Genomic DNA, 27,584 nt, shown 5'->3' with positions numbered 1-27,584 from the left:
AAACCGAGAGCGCCGCTGCTCTCGCGGCCGTCTCGCGGTATTTCCTTCCCCCGCGGGAGTTATTTGAAAGCTCTGGCGGTAGCCACGCCCTCGGCCGACCAGAGTTTGGGGCGTCGCTATGGAGACTCCGACAGTGGTCTGCCGAGCCGGCTGCCCCCGGAACGCTGGGCAGGCTTCGTCCAAGCTGGATCCCGGTGCCCCTGAGATGGAGAAGAGGCTGCTGCAGGTTAAGGACGCCTTCCAGCTGGCGCAGCAGCAGCGCCAGACCCAGGCGAAGGGGCTGGCGGCGCTGAACCGCACCTACCACCCGAGGAGCATGGCACCGGGGCCCCCGTCGCCCCTCCTCGCCTACCCTAGTGAGCACGCTGATTTTTGTCAGTCTTTGTAAGAGAATTATAGAGATTTTTTGAATTCTTACATCATTTACCTTGTTTATATAGAGAACCATATTATATTTAATATTCATAGTAGGGTTCCTTAGGTTAGCAGTGTACTGACTTTTAACATAAACCTGCATTTCATTAAATAGATCTAAAATACATATTAAATATATATTTATAAGGCACAAATGAACCTCTCCACAGAAAAGAAAATCATGGACTTGGAGAATAGACTCGTGGTTGCCAAGGGGGAGGGGGAGGGAGTGGGGTGGTTGGGGAGCTTGGGGTTAATAGATACAAACTATCGCCTTTGGAATGGATTAGCAATGAGATCCTGCTGTGTAGCACTGGGAACTATGTCTAGTCACTTATGATGGAGCATGATAATGTGAGAAAAAATAATGTGTACATGTATGTGTAACTGAGTCACCATGCTGTACAGTAGGGGAAAAAATCGTATTGGGGAAATAACTATAAAAAATAATAAAAAATACACATTAAATATATATTTGTATTTCTGCCCTGTGATGAGTTTAACAAAACACATTTCATAGTAACAAAATAAGTCAAGGCAAGAATGTCATTTTTGTTACAAACCAGTTATTTTTCAGGTTGATATACAGGGATCCCTCCCTTTTCTAAAGTTTGCCTAATGCCACTTCGCTTGTAGGAAAGATCCATATTGTGTTAGTACCTGTTTTAATAACTGAAGAAAATCTGAAGAGGATTTTCACTTTTACCCCCCAAAAAAAGGCAAGAAGAGAAAATACTTGGCATACGTAGCATTCAGGGTTTGTTTTGTGGGGAACCCTTAGAGAGGTAGCATGAAGACCCATCAGCCTACTGGAACCACCAAGCTCCTTCTCTGGAACTATAATCCGCATCTCAGCATCAAACTACCACAACTTGGAACCTTGCCTGTGAGCATCTGTGGTTCATCTCAATTTTTTTTCCTTGTTAGGGCCGTACATGCGACATGGAAGTTTCCAGGCTTGGGGTTGAATTGGAGCTACAGCTGCCAGCCTATGCCACAGACACAGCAACTCGGGATCCAAGCCGAGTCTGCAATCTACACCACAGCTAACAACAATACCAGATCCTTAACATGCTGAGCGAGGCCAGGGATCAAACCTGAATCCTCTTGGGTCCTAGTCGGGTTTGTTAACTCCTAAGCCACAAAGGGAACTCCCCCCCCCCTTTTTCTTTTGTATTTTCAGGGCTGCACCCCCAGCCTATGGAGAGTCCCAGACTAGGGATCGAATCAGAGCTGCCGGCCTGGGCCACAGCCACAATAATGCCAGATCTAAGCCGAGTCTACGACCTACAGCACAGCTCACAGCAATGCCGGATGCTTAACCCACTGAGTGAGGCCAGGGATCAAACCTGTGTCCTCATGGATACCAGTCATATTTGTTTCCACTCAGCCACAATAGGAGCTCCCCATCTCGGTTTATTTTGTGCATCGTTAACAAGATGTGTCCTAAAGTATCAGAAAAACTTAACATAAAACTGGATTAATTTTAAGTGTTTTGGTTGGTGTGAACCAAATGGGTATTGTATGTAAGTTGAATTTGCTTGGGTCCATTATTTTTATGCAAAGAATCTTGAAAGCTGCCAAAGTTACTGTTGCTTCTGCAGGTAGCAAAATGGTCTCAGTCAGTATCCAGCAGTGAATAAAATGGAAAGTATATTGCTTGAGTGTATTTATGGGTGTACAGAGCCTGGTGTTCAAGTTATTTTTTTATACTTAAGGAGAAATTGGTCAGTCTTTGTAATAAGCTGAAACGGAAAGCACTCTGGCCATGGTGGTGAAAGTGTTTCAAAAGAGGGATTTAAAGGTAGTCATGGGTTGACTCAAAAAGACACATGTACCCCAATGTTCATTGCAGCACTATATACAATAGCCAAGACATGGGAACAGAGGAGTAGATAAAGAAGATAGGGTACATATACACAATGGAATATTACTCAGCCATTAAAAAGAAAGAAATACTGGCATTTGCAGCAACATTGGATGGACCTAGAAATTAACATGCTAAGTGAAGTCAGTCAAACAATGAGATGCCAACATCAAATGCTGTCACTTACATGTGGAATCTAAAAAAAGGACACAGTGAACTTCTTTGCAGAATAGATACTGATTCACAGACTTTGAAAAACTTATGGTTTCCAAATGAGACAGTTTGGGGTATGGGGGGATGCACTGAGGGTTTGGGATGGAAATGGTATAAAATTTGGTTGTGGTGAATTGTTTTACAACTATGAATGTAATAAAATTCATTAATTAAAAAAAATAAAGGTAGTCATGGGAGTTCTGGTTGTGGTTCAGTGATAACAAACCTGACTAGTATCCATAAGGAGGCAGGTTTGATCCCTGGCCCCACTCAGAGGGTTAAGAATCTGGTGTTGCTGTGAATTGTGGTGTAGGTCGAAGACTTGTCTTGGATCTGGCATTGCTGTGTCTGTGGCATAGTCTGGCAGCTGCAGTTCCAATTTGACCCCTAGCCTGGGAACTTCCATATGCTACAGGTGCAGCCCTAAAAAGACAAATAAATAGACAAAGGTAGTCATGGATGGTTTGATTGGTTTTTGAGTTGAGGGTGGCATCATAGCTTCAAGGTCATTGGTGAGAGTGCTTCCACTGATACTGAAGTTGCCAAAAAATTCCCAGAAGAACTGGGGAAAATAATTACAGAAGGTGGTTATGCATATAAGTGTCTGTGAAGATGATGTTGAAGAGGTTTGGCACCCCTTAACCAAGAACCGACAGATAAAGAGCTGGTACAATTGCAGGAGGAAAGGATACTAACTGATTACTAATTGAAAAGGAAGTCAGTAGCAAATAGCCCAAAAGGAGTCATGCAGGAACTCAACATGAAGCACTTGCATGAGATTTTCACTATAATTGACAGTGCTGCAGTGACAAGCAGAAAATCATGAATTTTGGAGTTCCTGTTGTGGCGCAGCAGAATCAAATCCCACTTGTATCTATGAGGATGCGGACTCAATCCCTGTCCTCACTCAGTGGGTCAGGGAGCTGTTGTGTAGGTCACAGATTCGACTCCCATTTGGCATTTCTGTGGCTGTGGTGTAGGCTGGTAGCTGTAGCTTCGATTCGACCCCTAACCCGGGAACTTCCCTATGCTGTAAATGTGGCCCTAAAAAAGCAAAAAGAAAAGTATGACTTTTGTTTTGAAAGGGTATGTAGGTTTAGGGCAGCTTTGCAGGATATTTTGAGTGCCTATAGAGAATTTTATGATAGAAAAACACATGAGGCTTGAGCAGTCAAGCATCTTGTCGTATTTCAAGCCTTCCCCATCAGGCACAGCAGACATCAAACCTCAACCTTTGACACTGAGACAGGCAGGTACAGAAAAAGGTGTAGACATTAGGACCTGCACACCCTGATGGATTCCAACAATGAGACGTTAATGGGATGACCCTCTTCCTTTCTCTCCTGCATCCTCCTTTCTGTGCCTCGCACCACCGCAACCTCCCACAACTCAGCCTAGCGCACCAGCAGCACCACCGCTCAGCCTCCTAGTGTGCTTGCTGTCTTCTCAGCTCTGGTAAGTGAAACTCTACTATGTACATTATTTCTATTTTATACAGGTTGTATGTTTATCATCTCCTTCCTGGTTTTACTATCTGTTAGTGTTAGGTTAGGTCTTGTGCGTTATTTGGTCTGATTGGGTAGGTTATTTTTGGGGTGTAGAAGCGCTTCGACTTTCCCCCAAATTAATGGTAACTGCTTCTTCACTTAAGACCATTTTGGTTTACAAAAGTTTTCATAAGAACACTCTACTTTTTGATAAGGGGGAAAATCTGTCTTCTTCTTATTTTTAGGGCCTTACCTGCAGTGTAGGGAAGTTCCCAGGCTAGGGGGCGAATCAGCACTGCAGCTCCTGGCCTGCACCACAGCCACAGCAACACCAGATCGGAGCTGCACCTGTGACCTATGCTGCAACTTGCAGCAATGCTGGATCCTTAACCCACTGAGCGAGGCTAGGGATGGAACCTGCATTCCCATGGATACTACGTTGGGTTCTTAACCTGCTGAGCCACAGTGGGAACTCTGAAAACCTGTCTTTATTGCCTTTTATTATAATTTAATTTAAGAAACAGAAAAAAGTTAGATATAGAAATTTTAATTTCCACTCTTAAGATGTCACATGACTTTGACAAAGTCAAAAAGCATTTATTTCTTTACCTGAAGTTACTACATTTTTTACTTGCAGGATTTCAAAAAGTTCCTTCAGTATTCTCTGCTTTGTTCTGCACTTTGCTTTTTTCACTTAACAGTATGTTCTGAATATCCCTCCTTATCATAATTTAATTAAACGTCTTCATTCTTTCTTCTCCCAGTTGTCATATATTCCATTTTGTGGGTATATACTAATTTATAATGAATCCTCTATAGATGGACACTTGTGTTATTTCTTTGGATATTAGGAACAATACTTTAATGAATAAATGCCATTTCTTACATTTGCATGGGGTAATTCTTAGAGTCTCTGAAGAGAACTGCTGGATTAAAGAGGGAATGTTTTTGTAAATGTGGTAAATATGGACATTTGGCCTTAGAGTGGTCCACTCTACACTCCCTTCAGCAGAGTCTAAGAGGTATTGCTTTTTTTAAGGGAGAATTAGGAGGAACTAGAAAATGTTTGGGGGGATGTTTTTTGATGGACGAGAAAATTCGTAAGTGAAATCCGGGGATAGGAGTTAGAATGATGATATATATATATAAAAGAAATTGCTGTGTGATAGGAAGGCTCAATTATAAAAGGCAGTATTAGGGAGTTCCTGTTGTGGCTCAATGGTAATGAATCTGACTAGTATCCATGAGGACAAGGGTGCCATCCCCGGCCTCAATCAGTGGGTTAAGGATCTGGTATTGCCCTGAGCTATGGTGTAGGTCACAGATGCAGCTCGGATCCCGCCGCATGGTTGAGGCTGTGGTGTAGGCCAGCAGCTACAGCTCCAGTTCGACCCCTAGCCTGGAAACATCCATATGCCACAGGTATGGGCCTAAAAAGACAAAGTAAAATAAAATAAAATAAATCAAATAAAAGGCAGTTAAATTGAGACCAGCCTTGTTGTTGTTGTTTATCAACTGAACTGTACCTTTGGTAAATTTTTCTAAATAGATTCAAGGATGTGGAGGAGAAGCAAAAGGATCTTTTGTGATTAAAATCTGTGCTGCCTTGCTCTTGACAGAAGTGACTCAAAAATAGTAGAGACATGGGTGAATGATTACCCAAGTATATTTTCCTGAGTAAGTTCTTCTTCTGGTTGGACAACGAAGAGTTATCAAAGAGTAAATATTTTGGTTTAACAAACAATTATTGATGAGTTCCTACTGTGGTGCAACAGGACCAGTGGTGTCTCTGGAGCACTGGGAAGCAGGTTCCATCCCAGACCCAGCACAGTGGGCTAGGGATCTGGCATTGCCACAGCTGCATTTAGGTTGCAAGTGGGGCTCAGATCTGATCCTTGGCCTAGGAACTCCATGTGCCTTGGGGTGGCCAACAAAAGAAAAGGAAAAAAAAAAGCCTCCTGAGAGTCTTAGGTTAGTGCTAGAAATAGTCTTTTATTGGTGTAGTTTGTGAAGGATTTGTTTTGTTTTTCTGGTTATCAATAAAACATTCTTCAAGAGGCATTTATTTAGGCCTTAAATAGGCTATGATGCTGTGTAAATATGAACCTGCAGCAGAGTGAGAAATAGAATTTGCAGCAGTTTCATTTAACCAAATAGAAGGAAAATGAAGACAGTGACATTTCAAGTTATTTTAATTACTTTAACTTTCTTCATGAGAGTATTCTGGAAGTTTTGCCAGTTTTTATTAACATTCACAGTGAATGACTATATTTTTAAAAAATTTACTACATTAAAAGCCTTAAGGACTTGTATAGTTTAGAGAAAAACAGCTAGGGTTTTAAATATATAATGATGTAAATAAATTTATTGTATATACACACAACACATACACATACATATTTCTGTCATATTAAAGTGACCTTTAAATAATATGTTCTTCTGTAGGATAAACTATGATCACAATTAAAAGCTGAGTTAATAGAATGTTAGCTTTAATGTAAAAAATTCAGGAACGAGCTTCAGGTAAATATATTTAAACAAGTGCTCTACTTAGGAAGGAAGTTAAAAGACCTTTTTTTAGAAAAAAGAAAGACCACTTTTTTGTTCAAAAATTATGTCACTATTATTTGATAAATATTTCAGACAAGGTTTTTTTTTTGTCCTTTTTTTTTTTTTTTTTTTTTTAGGGCCACACCCCAGGCATATGTAGATTCCCAGGCTAGGGTTGAATCAGAGCCGTAGCCACTGGCCTACACCACAGCCACAGCAATGCCAGGTCCAAGCCACGTCTAAGGCCTACACTGCAGCTCATGGCAATGGTGAGCAAGGCTAGGGATCAAAATCAGGCCCTTATGAATCCTGGTCAGTTCATTACCGCGGAGCCAAAACAGGAACTCCCATGACGAGGATTATTCTGAGAATATATTAAATGTATATTTTGTACATGTATGTATGAAATTAGCATTATAGCTTCTCTTTTTTTGCATGAGTTGTACCTTCTTTATGAGGTATTATTAAAGTCTTAAATTCTGAACTTGGGGAAATCAAATGGTTGTCATTATAATGCTACCTCAGAATTAGTTTGATCAATTTTTTTCTTTTGGGACTGAGGCAGATAGCAATGAAGTTCAATTGTGAGTGTGCCAAGTTCTAACTTAGTTCTTGGAAAATATGCCAGAATATGCTCAGATAGATAATGTTTTGTGCATAAAATTAATGAAGCTATTATTATTAGATTGAAAGGTACCATTCCAAATATGAGAAAATAAGCAATTCTGGCTTTTCAGTACCTAAGACTATTTCCTATGGTTAAAGGTATGTGCAACATACCTATTTTTTACCTTATAGCTTTTGTTTCTTTGACTTTAAATGCACAGAAGTTGAATTTTTCCTTATTAAATACATAATATATAGTAAGAGAAAAATGTGTGATGCATGCACACACACACCATTTATTTTTAAATTTTATTTATTTTTATTTTTATTTATTTATTTATTTTGTCTTTTTAGGGCTGCACCTGCCGCATATGGAGGTTCCTAGGCTAGGGGTCATATCGGAGCTGTAGCTGCCGGGCTATGCCACCGCCACAGCAGCACGGGATCCGAGCCACCTCTGCGACCTACACCACAGCTCGTGGCAATGCCAGATCCTTAATCCACTGAGCAAGGCCAGGAACCGATCCTTAATCCACTGAGCAAGGCCAGGAACCGATCCTGCGTCCTCATGTATGCTGGTCAGATTTGTTTCTGCTGAGCCACGACGGGTACTCCCACACACCATTTAAAGATAATAGTTCCAACAGCAATTCTCTGAAATCGACTGGATGTCTTATAATTCAACTACCTAGAGTTAGAACAGACCCACAGGTGAAGGGCTCAGCCCTGCAAGCCTGTCTCCACTTTAGATGCCACTCAGGAGTTTAAGTTATCGCTAAGCTACCTGTGCTTATACCCAGCTCACTGCAAATTCAGGGATGCCCAGGACTGCCTCTCCCCCTCAAGTGTGATAATTCTCTGCAGTGATTCAGGAAAGTGCTATACTAATTAGTTTAGTCTAATTACAACAGACAGATGGAAAACAGCCAAATGGGAAGGATATAGGTGGGGCGAAGTTTGGGAGCCAGGGAATGCAGAGCGTCCATGGCCTGTCTGGGCGTGCCACACTCCCCACCCTCCGGGCATACTAGTATGTTCATCAACCTGGAGGCTTCTTGAGCCTGGTGGTTTCGGGCTTTTTAATGGGATTTCATTAAGTAGGGATGGTTGATTAAATCATTGGCTATTTAATTGAACTCGGTCTTTTTTTTTTTCTCTTTTTGGCCATGCATGCTGCATGCAGAAGCTCCCAAGCCAGGCATTGTAGCCATGGCACAGCAGCGTCTCTGTCGGATCCCTCACCCATTGTACTGGGGAACTCCGGAACTCAATCTTTTGTCCCTCTTCTATCCCTGGAAATTGAGGGATGGGCCTGAAAGTTCCAACCTTATAATGACTGGCTGGTTTTTCTGGTGACCACCCCCTATCCTGAAGCTATTTAAGGTCTCCCAACCTGGCAGGGGCCACCTCATTAGCATAAACTCAAGTGTGGTTGAAAGGGACTCAGGAATGTCAAAAGGCATTTCTATCACTCAGGAAATTACAAAAATTTTAGGAACGCTCTCATGGACCAGGGACAAAGATCAAATATATTTTTTTATTATATCACATGGGGATAATAAAGTGAATACATATATGCAATATCTAATTAAAAAATAGAACACTGATGCTTTTTAAGTTTCCTGTGTCTCTTTGTAAATGTATTCTCCCTTTTTCCTCCCCAGAGTAGACCACTATCCTGAATTTCCTGCTATTCATTACCTTGCTTTGCTTTAGAGTTTATTATAAGGCTACCTAGATGTGTCCCCAAAATATACACTGTACCTTGCTTTTTTTGGGTCTTTTTAGGGCCACACCCACATCATATGGAGGTTTCCAGGCTAGGGGTCGAATTGGAGCTGCAGCTGCCAGCCTACACCACAGCCATAGCAACGCTGGATCCTTAACCCAAGAGTGAGGCCAGGGATTGAACCTGTGTTCTCATGGATACTAGTTGGGTTCCTTAATCACTGAGCCATGATGGGAACGCCCTATCTTTGCTTTTTAAATCTTATTATAAATGTAGTTATTTTGCATGTATTCTTTTGTAACTAATTTTTTCCATTCAACCCTTTTTTAAAAAGCGATCCAATTTTATGCATCTAGATATAGTTCATTCCTTTCCACTACCATACAGTATTTTTAGAAATACAACACACTTGAATTAACTGCTATATTGTGTACTGTAATGAACTAAACTGTTATCAGCATTCTCAAACATGTGCAAAAATTTCTTTAGCTAATATGCCAAGGTAGTGTTACGGACTGAATTGGTTTCCTTACAATTCATATGTTGAAGCTGAATACCTAACACCTAGGAATGGGACTACCTTTAGAGATAAGAGTCTTTAAAGAGGTAATTAAGTAAAAAGGAGACTTTTGGGGGAGGGGACCTAATCTTGCCTCAATGGTGTCCTTATAAGAGGAGATTAGGACATATACAGAAAGACACTGGACATGCACATGCAAGGAGAAAGGGCCAGTGAAGACACTGCCATCTGAAAGGCAAGAAGAGGGGCCTGGGGGGAGTTCCCGTCGTGGCGCAGTGGTTAAGGAATCCGACTAGGAACCATGAGGTTGTGGGTTCAGTCCCTGCCCTTGCTCAGTGGGTTAACGATCTGGCGTTGCCGTGAGCTGTGGTGTAGGTTGCAGACACGGCTCGGGATTCCGAGTTGCTGTGGCTCTGGCGTAGGTCAGTGGCTACAGCTCCGATTAGACCCCTAGCCTGGGAACCTCCATATGCCGCGGGAGCGGCCCAAGAAATAGCAACAACAACAACAACAAAAAAAGACAAAAAAAAAAAAAAAAAGAAGAGGGGCCTGGGAAGAAACCAAACTTTGATCCTGGACTTCTAGACCCTCCAAAATGAGAAAATAAATCTCTGTTGTTTAAGGCACCCAGTGTGTAGTGTTTTTGTTATGGCAACCCTAGCAAACAAATACAGTTAGAATGGTTAGGTGGTAAGTCTATGCACGAGTTCAGTTTAATTAGTAATGCTGATATTTTTACTTGGACCAATTTACGATCCTACTGGCATGTATGAGAATTCTTTTTCTACATCCCTGCCAAAATCTGATGTCTGATTTTACTTTTTCAAGTCTGGTGGAGAGGAACGGAATCTTTATTTTCATATTAATTGAGTTTTCTGATAACCACGCAGAGTTGAATATCTTCATATATTTCTTATTTCTTTTTCTTTTTTCCTTTTTTTTTGGTCTTTTAGGGCCGCACCCATAGCATATAGAGGTTCCCAGGCTAGGGGTCCAATTGGAACTGTAGCCGCTGGCCTACACCACAGACACAGCAGCTAGGGATCCCAGCTGCGTCTATGACCTACACCACAGCTCACAGCAACACTGGATCCTTAACCCACTGAGCGAGGCCTGGGATCGAACCCTAGTCCTCATGGATACTAGTCGGGGTTTGCTACTGCTGAGCCACAACAAGAACTCCAGAGCTAGGTGTATTTTAGCATAGGAAATGGTTTTTGCCCTAAAGACTAAAAAAATTATTTCCAAGGCAACTCAAAATCAAACTAATGAAAAGACTTTTTAAAAGCTATTTATAATGTGGAACCATAACTTTTGGGGAATTATGGATGGGGGTTTAGTTGGGAAAAGATGGTATATGAGTTGCTAAGTGGTGAGGCTGATTAGGTGTATTACTTTTATAGGTTTCAGTGGTTTATTTTCTTTATATAGAATGTATCACTTGTTAGATAATTATATTGGCCCCTAATGACTTTTTTTTTTTGTCATTTTGTTTTCTTAAGATTTTGTACTTAGCTCAGAGAACTCCATTTCATTAACAAGGCCTAGTGACAGTATATCAAGTAAATATATATAAAGTTCATAGATTTGAAAGTCATACTTTTTTTTTACTATTATGAAAATTTTCAGAAACTAGCAAAATGAACCTGACAATCCAACACCTAGCTTGGATCATTTTCAATATTTGGCCGTTTTGTTTTCTTTCTTACCCCTCTCCCCACCCAAGCCACATGAACACACTTCACTCTCCGCCGGAACTATTTTAAAGCAAACCTTAGCTATCATTTCGCCTAATATCCAGTGTTCAGTTTTTTCTAATTTTCTCAAAAATTATTTTTCAGGAGTTCCTATTGTAGCTCAGTGGTAACAAACCCCACTGGTACCCATGAGGATGTGGGTTCGATCACTGGCCCCACTCAGTGGGTTAGGGATCTGGCATTGCCATAAGCTGTGGTGTAGGTGGCAGATAAGGTTTAGATCCTATGTTACTGTGGCTGTAGCCAGCAGCTGCAGCTCTGATTCGACCCCTAACCTGGAAACTTCCATATGCTGTATGTGTTGCCCCAAACCTCCCCCCCCCCATGCAAAAAAACAACAACTACTACAACAAACAAACAAACAAAAAACCCAGTTTCCTAATATGTATGAATTAAGGATTATAAATATGTTCCTCTGTAGTCTTTTCTTTCCTTTTTTTTTTTGGCCATGCCTGAGACATGCAGAAGTTCCTAGGCCAGGTACTGAACCCATGCCACAGCAGCAACCCAAGCTGTTGCAGTGACAGTGCTGGATCCTTAACCCACTGTGCCATAAGGTTAGTATCATGGTCTATTAATCTCTAATTTCCCTGTTTTTACAGATGAGGAAACTAAGGCCTGGAGAGTAAGGTTTTTTTATTTGGGTTTTTTTGGGGTTTTTTTTTTTTTTTTTTTGCTCTTTAGGGCCACACCCATGGCGTATGGAGGTTCCCAGGCTAAGGATCTAATTGGAGCCACAGATGCCAGCCACAGCCACAGCCATGCCAGATCTGAGCCATGTCTGTGACCTACACTACAGTTCACAGCAACACCGGATCCTTAATCCACTGTGCGAGGCCAGGGATGGAACCCGAAACCTCATGGTTCCTAGTTGGATATATTTCCACTGCACCTTGACAGGAACTCCGAGACTTAGGATTTTTATTAAGAAAAAGTATTTGCCAAAGGCTGAACAGCTAACTTAGTGGACGTAGGGATTTTTTTCCACTTTTTACTCCTTTCGAAATTTTGCCTCAGTTATATATGCCTTCATCTGAAGGTTTTCATGCATCAGAAAAAAAGTCAGAGGTGGTCAAGATGGCATTTCTGCCTGTTCCAACTAAAGTTTTTGTAACCAAGAAGGCAAGACATAGTACATAGTAAACTTTCAACTCCCTTGAGCAATTCTGTTTTTGGCTCTGCAGTGTGGTAGCTAAGAATTGAGATTGAAAGTAATAGAGGGATCTTCAATAGGACCTAAGCCTGAAACCTGGTAAATTCAGGATGGGAAAAGTGCAAGAAAAGTCTTTCTAGGCTGCAATAGTAGCGGGTTATTTGATCCTAAATAATTGTGTGTGTGTATAATTGTTCACCTCATTTCTTTTCGTACTGGTATGCTTTATTTCCCACTTTAGTTTTTACTTGTCTTCTAAATATTAGATGTAAGTTAATACTAATTTGAAGAAAACAAGTTATGTAACAAAATATAGGAAGTGAAAACTAGAGGGAAGTTACATTCCTCTACAGTTTACATAACTGAACAGACGCTGTGAAATCAATGATGCGAAAAATCTTCTGCAAGCCTGGTTACACTTCATCAAAATATCTTGAGTTGCTTCATCTTGCTGATGTGTAAAAGCAGACTCTAGTGGCAGGCTCCCTGCTTTCTTTTTCAGCGACTCCCAGTGAGCCAACCAACGGGAATTTGCATAAACAATGATGGTAGTTATGTGACAAATCGATTTACCATTTAAAGTCATGACCCTAATCATTTTCTAATACAGTAAAAATGAGCTGATAGGGAGAAAGGAAGGTTTTATGACTTACATAAAAGTTTCATGAAGTGATACCTTTACTTTGTAGGGAAAAAAGTTCTGATTACATACAATTTCACTAATATTTAAATGCAACATGATCCCAAATGAACACAGTACACATAAAGACCAGGAACATTTTATTTAATGTATGTGGTCAAATATCCAGTCACAAAGGGTATTCTCACTTATCTGATTACCCCTGTTTCTTTGTTTTCAATTGGATTAAGTATTAAAAGCACTAACGGGTACTACTACACTAACTCTGCTTTGCAATGGACAGTCTTATTTCATCCAAAAGGAGGGCAAATTTAATGTCTCATAATCATTCTTTAGTGTTCATGAAAAGTAAACTGTAATATTTCATATTCTCTGATTACAAAGTATATCACTCACTTTTTGATTCAGAGTTTGGAAAGCAAATGAATCTAATCAGATATTTTCTTGGGGGTGATATAATAGTTAAAAGTTTGAGACAGGCTAGAAACAGTAAAAAATAGACAAAATATATGAAAGAATATCCCCCCCATTGGCTTAAAACAAAAAGTTTAATTTCTTGTTTGCGTCACATGTTTTTTGCAAGTTGGCAGGAAGTCACTGCTTATTGTAGTCAGTCAGGGACCCAGATTGATGGAGCCGCCCTTTCACAAACATTGTAGATTATACAGAAAAGAGACTCAGGAGGCTTGCACATCCACAATTAAAGCCAACATTTTCACTCAGAGCTTGTCCCAAACTAGATCGGGTGGCCTATCTCACCACAAGATGCCAGAAAAAGCATTCTATCACAAATGTTGAAGACTGAGAATGAGAAATATTTAACATTGCTAACAGCTGCCATAATCTAAAAAATGTGCTAAAAATTAAAATGTGCATATTCTTTATGAAACAATGTTTTTAAAGACACTGGACATTGGGCAATAAAGAACAGGCAGTAAAGGACATGAACCCTGAGCGAGAGGATACAAACAAGGTGAGTTCTATGACTGCTCCAGCTTACTGTCTTGAGAGAACTTCCAGGCCTCAGCACAGCCATGGGGGACACAGGAAGAGTCTGGTGAGATCCTTGATTTGATGAGATAGAGCTGAGAGCCCGGTGAAACCAACGTGGCTAGAATTTGCAACACAGAGTACCAGAGAGAAGAGAGCTACTCAGAAAGAGAATGCTAGAAATCTGGGAAGTCTCTCCCTTGAGTTTTCAGGAATTGATCAGTGCATGCAGATGGAGGAAATTACCTGAGGCCAAGGAAAGGACCCCCTGAAAGTATTAGCACTAATAGAGCCCAGCTCAAAGTGGGCTGGGAGAAGTTCTCATCATGGCGCAGCGGAAACGAATCCAACTAGGAACCATGAGGTTGTGGGTTCGATCCCTGGCCTCGCTCAGTGGGTTAAAGATCCGGCATAGCTGTGGTGTAGATCATATCCCATGTGGCTGTGGCTGTGGCGTAGGCTGGTGGCTACAGCTCCTATTAGACCCCTGGCCTGGGAACCCCCATATGCCATGGGTGCAGCCCTAAAAAGACAAAAAAAAAAAAAAAAAAAGGTTGGGAATACCGGCTGTTCCCACAGCATACTGGAAAACCATCATTCACAGAGCCTTGGATAGAAGAGATGGAAGGGTCGTGCCTCAGTTGGGGGGAATAATGAGCCCTAAGCTGAGCACCGTTCTGTCCTGTCTTGTTGTTAAAGCAAGACCTGAAAACATCAGATTGTTCTCAAGTAACTGTGCCAGAACAAAGATTTTTAGGAATACAAACATATCCATTCCTTAGGAAGGTAAATCTTCCCATGTCTGGCGTCCAATCAAAAATTACGGATGATGCAAATAAGTGAGAAAATAGGACCCATGTTAAGGAGAGAAGTCAACTGAAACGGATCCAGATGTTAAAATTTGCAGACCTTATATTGTAACGATTCCATGTGTACAGAAGTTTAAGTAGAGACGTGGAGGACAGACCAGACCTCTAGAGGTGAAAATGACAGTGTGTGAAGTTCTTAACACTGAGTGGGATTAATGGCAAATTTGACATTGCAGAAAAGATTTATGAATTTGAAAGCATATCAATAGAAATTTTCCAAAATCAAGCACAGAAACAGAAGACCATGAGTAAGCTGTGCCCAACTGTCTTAATGTGACTGGAATGGGAGACAAAGAGATGGGGGAAGAAATCCGAAAAGTTTATTTAAGGAAATAGCTAAAACTTTTTTTTTTAATATTGGAAACTATAAACCCTCAGATCTAAGAAGATCAATGAACCCCAAGCACAGGAAGCATGAAAAAAAAAATATACCAGGGACATCATAATCAAATTACTTAACACCAGTGACAGAAAATATTAAAAGACACCAAAGGAAAAAAGGCACTGTTTCCAAGATGAGAATGACATCAGATTTGTTTTTAAAAAATAGTTCAGTTAAATCAGTAGACAAACTTTATGCACTAGAAAGAACGCTGTCAATCTAAAATTCTATGCACTGGAGTTCCCATTGTGGCCCAGCAGTAGCAAATCAGACTAGTTATCCATGAGGACACAGGTTTGATCCCTGGCCTCACTCAGTGGGTTAAGGATCCGACGTTGCCATAAGCTGTGGTGTAGACCGCAGATGCGGCTCGGATCCCACATTGCTATAGCTATGGTTTAGGCCGGCAGCTGCAGCTCCTATTCAGCCCCTAGCCTGGGAACTTCCATATGCTGCAGGTGTGGCCCTAAAGCAAAAAAAAAAAAAAAAAAAAAAAAATTCTATGCCCAGAAATATTATCTTTCAAAAACAGCAAAATCATTGTTTAGGCAAACATGGAAAGAATTCATCACTAGCAGTTCTGTAATATAAGAAATGTTAAGCAAGTCAAGTCCTCCAGACTGAAGAAAATACAGCAGAGACCAGCAGACTGTGGTATGCAACCTTGTCAGTTTACTGCCTACAATCCAAGAATAGCTTTTACTGGAGTTCCCACTGTGGCTCAGCAGGTTAAGAACTGGACTAGTATCATGAGCATGTGGGTTCGATCCCTGGCCTCGCTCAGTGAGTTAAGGATCAGGCATTGTGGTGAGCTGCAGTGTAGGTCGCAGATATGGCTAGGATCTGGCATCGCTGTGGCTGTGGTGTAGGTCAGCAGCTGCAGCTCTGATTCGACCCCTAGCCTGGGAACTTTCATATGCCGGGGTATGGCCCTAAAAAAGAAAGAAAGAAAAAAAAAAAAGAGGCAATATGAGATTTTGTTTAGCCTCATTTGAATGTAATGAGTCTTTCCATATCTACATGTCAAATAGGAGGGTCAAATATATACCTAGCATATAATTGAAAAAGAATGTAAGTTTTTTCATATGTGTTAATACTTCCAGTTTAGCAAATATTGCATACTTACATGATATGCCAAGGGTTACGCTAGGCATTTTTACATGTTTTTTTCATAGATTGCCGTAAAGGCTGTAGAGCTTGCCCATGGTCATGTATGTGGTTATTTAGTGAAAGAGCCAAAGAATAGGACCAAGGTACCATGACATGTGTTCAAGGGCCCTTTGCACTATACCGTAATTCTAATAATTGAGGGTGGGTTGAGATTTTCACGATTAGTAGTTGCAATTTATGATGGTACTTATACAGTTTATAATGTTCATGCTAAACCAGAAAGCATTTCAATATCTAGTGATTTCTTTTATTATTTTTTATTTTTGGCCATGCCTACAGCATGCAGAAGTTCCAGGCCAGGGATCAAACCCCTACCAAAGCAGTGAGCTGAGCCACAGCAGAGACACCTCTGGATCCTTAACCCACTGAGCCACCAGGGAACTCCTGGTACCTTCTTTTAAAATGAAGCTTATTTAATGCCCGTGAGCCGACACCCCTGCCAGTGTTTAAAACCCTAACCTAGTTAGCAACTGGGTGAATTTTCTATATTAATACCACATTATCGAACAGGCTGCAATGTCATCAGAACAATGACAATAATCTCATATGTTTAAAGCCGAAAAGTCAAATCAATGTAAAGTATCTGCATTATAGGAACAAGATAACTAAATGGTTTTTAAAAAGTGTGTCAGTAGGAACTGGATGCAATTCTGTCCGCAACTGACCACAAGGAAAGTGAATCAACTTCCTCTTGCTTCAGCCCAAGGGTGTGGCATGTGGTCTTGAACAGTTCACTTGTGACCAGATTTCTCTGGAGAAGTCTGCTGGAGAAGAGAGGTGCATGTATACTGCAGTTATCAGAGTCTTAGCAATAGCTAAATCCATCCCAAGTGAGAGCCCATGGTTTTGTTTAGGTTTTTTTTCCCTCCGGTGGCAAGATTTCTATGCAGTTTTGACTGAAGGTCAGGTAGTTTGATCCTAAGTTTGTGTTCCTTTCCTCAGATAAACTCTAGCTCTGCTCAAGGGACATAGACTTTCAATTGCTATTACATGTTTAAAAACACTGATTGGGGGAGTTCCCGTCACGGCTCAGCTTCCCGATTAGACCCCTAGCCTGGGAACCTCCATATGCGGTGGGAGCGCCCTAGAAAAGGCAAAAAGATAAAAAACAAAACACACTGATTGGGGCTCTGGTATGCACAGAGCTCCACTGACAGGCAATGGAGTTGGTGAGGGGCGGCGTGGGCAACAGTGAGACAAATGTGGCTTGGAGTGCATAGCTTAGGTGTCCCCTTCGGGTACTCTGGGATTCAGATAATATTAGAGACATCTGGCAGACTGGCAGGGTGGTCCCTTAGAAGTCTTACCAAACTTGCTGAGATAACTTATGCAAGGTAGATCGTCTTAAGGGAAAGAGACATGAGCTGGACCAATACTGAAACCATTGTTGGAGTGGAAGAGGGACTCTGAATGTAATGGTATGGCTGTACCTCAAGGGTGACGTGGCTCAGACGCCGGAGAGCATATCTGATGCCCTGGGAGCTAGAGGGCTCTAGTGAATACAGGGAAAGTCACTTTGCTAAACATGCGACACTGAAGTAACTCTCCTTTAACAGTATGTCACAAGGAAGAAAGCCATTCTCTACTGCCTGGGCACCTGAGCTCATGATGACTATCTGAGAATACAGGGCTCAGGGGAAGAACAGAAGAGGCACAGTGGCTCACTTGTCACTGTGAGAAACATCCCTGGGAACTCGGAAGCACTTCTTAGTAATGGTGGGAGATTCTCCTACAGCTACAGATTCTGCACTTGCTGGTGGGGCAACGAATCATTTCAATTCACATACTAATGATATTGTGACCTCATTTGTACCTGTGGGCTGCTGAGTCCTCAGGAAATCTGGGTTACATCAAGATAGACAAACAGCATCCATACTTTTTATTTATTTATTTATTTATTTATTTAGTCTTTTCTAGGGCCGCTTCCATGGCATATGGAGGTTCCCAGGCTAGGGGTCCAATCGGAGCTGTAGCCACCGGCCTATGCCAGAGCCACAGCAACGCGGGATCCCAGCCGTGTCTGCGACCTATCCCACAGCTCACAGCAACGCTGGGTCCTTAACCCACTGAGCAAGATCAGGGATGGAACCTGCAACTTCATGGTTCCTAGTCAGATTCCTTAACCACTGCGCCACGACGGGGACTCCCAGCATCCGCACTTTAAAAGGGCCCACTTTAGTGCAGGAAGAGACATGGTCATTGGCATAAAGTAAAGTGCAATGTGAGTGATGTACTAGGGACCTCATTGAATCAGACATGTGAGTATTTGCATCCTATTCTGTAGAAATTGGGGCATCAGGAAATGCTTTTAATTAAGGAAGAGTTATTCATCAGATCTACGTTTCAGAAGCATTTCTGACTAGCTGATTTGGCAGAAGGATTGAATGAGAAGACGCTAAGATCAGGGAGACTGGTAGTTGAAGCAGAGGGTGAGCAGGTCCATCTCAGTGTGAAGAGAGAAGGGGATGGATTTGAGATGTTTAATAAGAGGTCTGTGCCTTTTACTAAATATCAAAGTAGTGGAGAGCGAAAGCTTTTAAAATAACTTCAAAATCTCTAGAGGCTGTATCATATGCATTAAAAGATAAAGGTTCCGGGACTGGACTGCCTCCATTAGGAATCTTGGCTCTGCTATCAATGGGATAGCCTTGGGCACATTATGTATCTGCTCTGTCTCAGTTTTTACATCTGTAAAGTAGGGATGATCACAATGCCTACACTTGATGCAGTTATTCTGTGAATAGATATAATTTAATACCAGGAGTTCCTTGGTGGTGCAGCAGGTTGAGGGTCCCGCATCATCACTGCAAGCCTTTGAGGCTGCTGCCATGGCCTGGGCAGGATCCCTGGCCTGGGGAACGTCTATGTGCTGTGGGTGTGGCCAAAAACTGTGATACCAAAGTCCTTAGAATAGTGCTTTGTACTCAAGTTTGTTTCGCTATCATGATTCTAGCTAGGATAAGTAGATGAACAGTGACCCAGGTCAAAGAGACGAAAATACTGAAGGCTTGGTAAACTCAGAGGATAGAGAAAATGTAAGTTCACTTTTGGGTATATGGAGTTTCTGATATTCAGTTAAGTGTAGGTTGAATACTAATAGAAATAAGCAGATTTTTCTCTTTTAAAGCACGTTAGTTGCAGTTCTTGTTGTGGCTCAGCAGGTTAAGTATCTGACTAGTATCCATGAGGATGCAGTTCAATCCCTGGCCTTGCTCAGTGGGTTAAGGATCTGCCGTTGCTGCGAGCTGTGGTATCGGTCACAGATGCAGCTCAGATCCAGTGTTGCTGTGGCTGTGGCTGTGGCTGTGGCCAGCAACTGCAGCTCCACTTCTACCCCTAGCCTGGAAATTTCCATATGCTGCAGGTGCAGCTCTAAAAAAAAAAAATTAAAGCATGTTGGTCATGTGCCTGGCATTGTCAGAAACCCTTTATCTGCATAATCCCATGTAATCCTCATATAATCCTGTCAGATAGGTCATATTATTTCCATTTCACAGTTTATTTAGCAGAATAGTAAACAGGCATGTGGCTTAGCAATATTAATAAAGACCCTCTTCCCAGAAGGCAAAGAAAGTTCTGGTTTATTCTGTTGGTAATAAGCAAGAAAGTAAACCAGCTGGTATTTGAATCCAGACAATCTGGTTCCCAAGCTGGTGTGCTGAACCGCTATAATGACTCAAACCGTTTTGAAACCCCTGTGGCCTAATATCTCTTAATACTAGACTCTATTAATATGCAGTATCCTATTTTATACAGTGTTAGAGGTTTAATAATAAAAATACCTGTCATTAAGTGAATGAGTACTATATGCCAAGCATTATGTGGATATTATATTCGATCTCCGCAATAACCCATCAAGGTGTTATAATCAATATTTTACAGCAGTGGAGATTAAGGCTCAGAGATGTTTAGGAACTTGCCCATAGCAACTAAGCAATAGAGGAGAGATTTGAGTTCAGGTCTGTTTATTCCTGAAGTCTATACTATTTTTATAGTAATATACCTTCTAAATTTAGCTATATTACATTTAGAGTTATCACATCATTTTGCAAATGGTACCATGAGTTCCATGAATTCCACAAATACCTTATCAAATATGAAAAACAGTTTTAATTATGGATTCATAGTTAGTAACTGAAATAGTAACTTTCAGACTTTAGTTACATGAGAATCACATACAGAGTCCAAGACCTTGCCCCAAATGTAATGAATCAAATGTCCAAGAATGAGTCTCAGAAACTAAATCTTTAAAAAGACCTGATATGATTTTAACTAAGTTCCTGAGGACCATATTATGAGGAACACTGTAAGGGATGGGCTAGTTCAGGTACCTTGATATCTGAGCTCTCTGGTTAAAGTCTTATTGTACTTGCATTGTCATTACCATATGGTTTATTACCTCTTAACTGTTATTTCAGATATCCAGTTGTTAACTTAGCTGAGTGTAAGCACTTGGCCAAGAATCTTGAAGCAGCGAACCTTGAACTTCTGCTTCCTGTTCTGTCAGATATTATTTTCCACTCTCTGCACCCCTTTTCACTGTTGGTGTTCTCAGCAAGACTACATAGTAGGACTTGTGTTTAATAGAAAGTAAAGGGTGACGCTGTACAGGAGGGGAAGAGCATCGCAGTGAGGTGAAGATGAGAGACCTGGCTTCAAATCCTACTTGTGCCTCTGAGCTTTGGTTCCCTCATCTGTTAAAAAGAGGTTGACAGAATCTTCCTCACAATGTTGTCGGAGAATGTGGTGCCTGGTATAGAGTCAGTTTTTTAGCAGCTGATGGCTCTCCTCAGTGCATAATTTACCCCTGGGTTTGGAGAGGAAGATCATAGTATTATGATGTATGTTAAAAAATAGGGATGTCATTTCTCAGGAATGTTCAGCCAGAGACTGGCAAGATTAAACATGCAAATCTGGATTCTTCATGAATAACAGCATTCCTTTTACTTCAGCCCATCCTAAAGCCAACTCAAATTAGACATTTTCATTTGGTAAATATTTCACAACCATGTCTTGCTTATTCATTGTTTACTCTGCAGACTAGGTCAATATGACTTACTGTTTTATTTTATGTGGCTAGACTGTCAGCTTAACCGCAACCTCATGAAAGAACCTGAGCTCCAACGACCCAGCTAAACCACTCTGGAATTCTTGAAGCTCAGAAACTGTGAAATAATAAATGTTTTAAGCCACTAAGTTTTGGAAACAAAGGTTTTTAGCCACCAAGCTTTGGAATAATTTATCTATGCAGCAATAGATAAATAATACCATGAGACACAGAGAAAACCTCTATGTTGTTTCAGCCACTGTCGTTTAGTATTTTCCATTACTTAACAACCAATTCTACTTCCGAGTCCCTCCCTTCTCCATTAAATTGACTTGTAGAATTAATCTAAAGAACTATCTTTCAAGGTAATAATTCTAGGGTCCTGGGAACTGAGAATTCAGAGAACAAAGAGAGCATCTTGTCCAATCTCTTCATGTTATAGGTAAAAGTAACAGCCGGTATTTAGTATTTCCTATGCTAGGGTCTCTACTAAGGTCCATCAAATATGTAATTCTCAGGATCTCACATGAGGTTGAGACTCAGTATCCCACAGGACAGATGAGGAAACCGGGTCCACATTCTACCCGGTTGCCCTACTGTCTCTCTACTGTTAAAGCATACTTTCCAAACAGTTCAGTTAAAAGGATATATCAGTGCTTCATTAGAACCTTACACATAAGGGAAAAAGTCTCTAGTCATCCAAAGAATCATCTGGGTAGAGACATTTAAGGAAAAGTAAATGGAATGAATCATCGTTAAACTAGTTAAATAAAGAAAATAATGGGGGAACTCCTGTTGGGGCCCAGTGGGTTAAAGATCCAACATTGTCTCTGTAAGGATGTGGCTTCCATCCCTGGCCTTGCTCAGTGGGTTAAGGATCTGGCATTGCCATAAGCTGTGGCATGGGCCTCAACTGCAGCTCCAATTCAACCCTTAGCCTGGGAACTTCCATATGCCACAGGAGCAGCTGTAAAAACTAAAATAATAATAATAATAATAATAATAATAATAATGTGGAGTTCCTGTCGTGGTGCAGTGGAAACGAATCTGATTAGAAACCATGAGGTCGGGGGTTCGAACCCTGGCCTCGCTCAGTGGGTTAAGGATCTGGCATTGCTGTAAGCTGTGGTGTAGGTCGCAGATGTGGCTTGGATCTGGTATTGCTGTGGCTCTGGCGTGGGCCAGCAGCTGCAGCTTTGATTAGACCCCTGGCCAGGAACCTCCATATGCTGCAGGTATGACCCTCAAAAGACAAAAGACAAAATAATAATAATAATAATATAATAATAATAATGGGAGGTCCTGCTGTGGTGCAGTGGGTTAAGAATCCAACTGTGATGGCTCATGTCTCTGCAGAGGCAAGTTCAGCCCCTTGCCCAGCCCAGAGAGTTGAGGGATCTGGCATTGCCACAGCTGTGGCATAGATCACAGTGGCAGTTTGGATTCAGTCCATGGCCTGGGAACCTCCATGTGCCATGGGTGCAGGCATTAAAAAAAAAAAAGAAGAATTATTGGTTAAATGTCAATTAACTTTTTTGGGGGGTGGGGGGCTTCATATAGAAGTTCCCAGGCTAGGGGTCAAACTGGAGCTACAGCCATAGCCACAGTAATGCCAGATCCCAGCCTCATCTGTGACCTATACCACAGCTCACAGCAACATCAGATCCCTAATCCACTGAGTGAGGCCAGGGATCAAACCTGCATCCTCATGGATACTAGTTGGGTTCATTACCTCTGAGACACAATGGGAACTCCAAAAGATCAATTAACTCTTGATCTGGTGGTTGGTGACTGATTTCCCAAAATAGGTAACTACTTGTCCGGGAGAGTACTATTTACATATTTCATAGGTTAATTAATGTATATGAATTATCACCTTTTATCACTCTCAAAAGTGTCTGCACAGATGAGGAAACGGATGCCCCAGAATAGGTCAGTGACTTGTCCAAGGTCCCATGGGTAGGTAGGTAGTGCCAGAGATGGAATTAGGACTCAAGGCAATGTTTTATGTATTAATCAAGTTGATACCCCACAAACCCAGCTCTTAGTCGATTTATGGGAATCAGAGGTATATATTGATACTCCTCTTTCTTTCTGCCTCTTGGAATTTAAAAAATTTCTGGGAGTTGCCTTCTGTATGTGGGGATATTTTTTGTATTGTACTTTGTGTTTATGAATTTGTTGTTTGTTTGTTTTAATGTCAGAGGTAGAGAGGAAGAAAATAAAACTAATACTTCCCTAAATATTTTTTCCTTCTCTCTGCAGGCAGAGATTAAGCAATCACCTGCCAGATTTCATCATTACAATGAAATGTAAACAATTTACAGGAAGCTTATCATTCCTTTCCATTCCAGAAACTTGTAATACTTACCCTCGCTGCATGTTGCAAACAGCTGAGTCAAGTTGTCCCTAATGATGGCTTTATTGTCACTTTTCCCCCTGGGCCACATGCTTCAAGTCAGCTTTGCAGTAGAGCCTTTGATTGGAGTGGGTGTTGACCTGGCAATATTTATTAAGAACAGGTAAGTGACACACAGGTATGTCTCAGAAATGGAAGGCTCTTAACTGTCTGGAATTTTTGTTAAGAAATATTATAGACTACCATACACATCTTTCTCTATATTTCTTTTTTTCTTTTCTTTTCTTTTTTTTTTTTTTTTTTTGCTTTTTTAGGGCCATATCCGCAGCATATGGAAGTTTCTAGGCTAGGGCTCACATCAGAGCTACAGCTGCCCGCCTATGCCACAGGCATAGCAACGCAGGATCTGAGCTAAATCTGCAACCTACACCACAGTTCACTGGAACGCTAGATCCCCAACCCATTGGGCAAAGCCATGGATCCAACCCACATCCTCATGGATACTAGTCGGGTTCGTTACTGCTGAGCCACAAAAGGAACTCCCCTCTCTCCATAATTCTAATGGAGCAAAATATGGTCTTAGCATTATCTAAAACTATCTCTTTTCAAAAGATAATCTAAAGGGAGTTCTCAGATGCATCACAGATGCGGTTCGGATCTGGTGTTGCTGTGGCTGCGGCGTAGGCTTGTGGCTACAGCTCTGATTTGACCCCTAGTCTGGGAATTTCCATGTGCTGTGGGTGCAGCCCTAAAAAGACCAAAAAAAAAAAAAAGATAAAGGAACTGAATTACTCAGTATTTTGACACTTAATGTTAGTTTATTGACATAAACTGATGACAGAGAATTGTCCTTCCGTGTGAGGTTAAGTACACATTCTAGGATGAGGAAGACTTAGATTTATATCCCTGATTTTTCACTCATTAGATCTAAGGCCTTGGACAAGTCAGTAACTCTAAACCTTATTTTCCTTTTCTCATCAAGTGGGAAAAATCGTAGAACATTCCACATGCAGTAGATGTGAGGGTTACGTACGACAATTCATGTAAAGCGTTTACAGTGCCTAGTACTTGGTAAGACCTCAGTGCATCTTAATTATTGTTTTCTTCTGTTTACTTCCACCTCTATCTTTTTTCTTTCCTTTAATACATCCCCCACTCTGCTTTTCCTCATCTTTTTATTTCTGTCCTACCTGTCCCTTTTTCTTTTACGCCTCTTCCTCCTGCCAGCTTTTCTGGTATCCCATGCCTCTGTACATACCCAAGTATTTCTTTTTCTCCTGTAATGAGGCATCAATAAGTCACCTCCAGGGTGACTTGAAAAAAGTCACAATAAGTGGCACCTGTGTTCCAATCTGATGCCTTATTCTTTTCGTCAAGAATGTGGTCCCAAAATGTGAACTTGAAGTTCTAGGAATGGCCACTAAGACTCACTGTGAGCACAAGGGGCCATCAAACAGGAAAGTGCCCGATGTGGGAGATACCCCCAACTTTCTAGCAATTATGTGGACTTTATTTATTTATTGTTTTTTAAGGCCGCACCTGGAGCACATGGACGTTCCTAGGCTAGGGGTCTAATCAGAGCTACAGCTACCGGCCTACACCACAGCCACAGCAACGCAGGATCTAAGCCACATCTGCAACCCACATCACAGCTTCTGGCAAGACCAGGAGAGACCAGGGATCGAACCCGCAACCTCATGGTTCCTAGTCAGATTTGTTTCTGCTGAGCCATGACAGGAACTCCCAAAGGTGAAGTTTTTAAAAGAGATGTAGCTGTTTCTCATCCTAGAACCTCTGCACACAAATTTGTTGTAGAAACACATACGCTATATATGTATGTACATATATATTTAACACAAAGGAGAACATGGTGAACAAAGTGTTGCTTACTTTTTTTTTAAGTTAGAAAATCTTGGTCTCACTCTCTGTCAGCAAACATAGATCTATCTTATACTTTTCAACAGCTGCATATTTGTCCATTGAGTGAATGTGCTATAATTTATTTATCTACTATCCAGTATCCTTATGAAGAATATCTAGTTCTTTCCAATTATTTTTGTCCTTATGCAAAATATTTTTATCATACCTTTTGTGACAAACTTTTCTTCCCACTGTGTTATGGACTGAACTGTGTCCTCCTCACCCCGTCTTCCTCCCCGCCCCCCATTTATTTGTTGAAGCCCTAACCCTCGGTATCTCAGAATGTGCCTGTATTTGGACTTGGGGCCTTTAAAGAGGTGATTAAATTAAAATAAGGTGGTTAGAGTGGGCCCTCATACAATCTGGTGGGCCCTTTGAAAAGGGAATTAGGACATAGAGACACACCAGACATGCACAAGCCCAGGAGAAAGGCCACGTGAGGACATGGCAAGGGGGTGGCCACCTGCAAGCCAAGGACAGAGGTCTCAGAAGAAACCAAACCTGCCGAGACCTCCGTGTTGGACCTGCAGAACTGTGAGAAAAGAAATTTCTGTTGTTTAAGTCTGTGATGTTTTGTTAGGATGGGCTCCACACATGGAGACCCACAGCAACTCATCTATAATTATGTTGGGAAAACCAATGGAGAAAGAGCACCCACTATTTAAGTTACAAGAAAGTAAACGTTTGTGGCAAAATGCAAGCCTATATGGGATTTTATTTTCTGAAAATATCTGAAAGGAAAATGAAAAACAAAGTAGCATCTGGCATTGCATTTCAACTCAGTGGCTCTCTTTTCTTTTCGTAATGCCATTATCCCTGCAAAAAGCTTTCCTCCTAAATCAGCCTTGTCTGCTGTGGCAATTGTTGATTGGCTATTTTGACTGACAGTGAGAATCAGCTCTTGTACTGAGTTAGGCCTGGATTCCAACTGTTCGTGATACACCCTTTCACTGCCTGCTTCCACAACTAATCCGCCTCCAGGAAAAGTGCTGCGTCACATGCAGCTAAGCAGCGTTACATACAAACGCCTTAGAACTGAATTCTCCTGACCAGTAACCCTTTCCGGGGCCCTCAAAACCACGGTTGGAAAATACCAGTGAAGAGGCCTAGTGTCATCATATATTTAGGTCACCAGGGAATGATTTGGCACTTTTTTTCCGTCTGTAGCATGCTGCTTTTCCAGAAAGCATGAGAGCAGAAAATAAGGAATTACCAATCCACCAGGCTCTGCACAATGTGGATTTTCACTGCTCTGTTCATATGCCTTATCCAGTCTCCTTATTACCCATAGCTGGATGGTCTGTTAGGCTTGCTTTGCTGTCAGATACCCGAAGAAATCATAAAGGAGCAATTAAACTGACAACCTTAGCCTTAATACCCGTTCCTGATAGGCGGTGTGGTAGCAGTAACCCATAAAAAGGATTCTACGACTGATCAATGTCTCCTTCTGGGGCTCAAGTTTAATGTAAATCATTTATTTATTCTAGATATATCAGGTGATGAATAACTAACTTCTTCAGCATATGGAGCAAAGGGCAAGAACTTCTTGTGAAGGGAAAGAATGACCCACAGGACTTTTTTTTTTTTTTTTGCTTGTTTAACTTTCTTTCATTTTGTCATCGTCAATTCCCTGAAATGGCCAGAGTCCAACATGGCTGTTCCAATTGTTCAGTTGACTCTATGGCTTCCCATTCTAGGTTACAGTGAAACTGTGTGTGGACAGACTTTTTCGTTGTTAAACATTTATCCAATGTGCCTGGTTCTAGGGGAACACTGGTGAACAACACAGACACAAACAGGTATTGGAAAATAGAACATGGTGTATTAAAAGTTGAAATGAAGAAATTACAGAATGTCATAAACTTCCATCATTCCCTCTTTCTTTATTCATTAAATATCGAGTACTAACTA

The 27,584-nt window shown here is 41.3% G+C and overlaps 1 long non-coding RNA gene across 2 annotated transcripts; it reads left to right on the top strand.

The window, feature by feature from the left end:
• The first annotated feature begins 92 nt into the window (after positions 1 to 92).
• Positions 93 to 27,584, top strand: LOC146400313 (uncharacterized). 2 transcript variants are annotated; one of them, XR_014812164.1, is made up of 3 exons: positions 93 to 356; positions 3,888 to 3,949; positions 23,749 to 27,584. It is a non-coding gene; the product is annotated as an uncharacterized LOC146400313 (long non-coding RNA). The 2 variants fall into 2 exon arrangements; XR_014812163.1 differs by having other exon boundaries at positions 23,660 to 27,584.

The sequence above is a fragment of the Sus scrofa genome, chromosome 8 (assembly GCF_054392235.1).
Source record: "Sus scrofa isolate SSC_HxYL_T2T_F1_AM1 chromosome 8, Sscrofa_HxYL_maternal_Yorkshire_Landrace_v2.0, whole genome shotgun sequence".
Lineage (NCBI taxonomy): Eukaryota > Metazoa > Chordata > Mammalia > Artiodactyla > Suidae > Sus > Sus scrofa.
The sequence above is the reverse complement of the archived record's forward strand: the minus strand, read 5'-3'. Positions and strand labels throughout refer to the sequence as shown.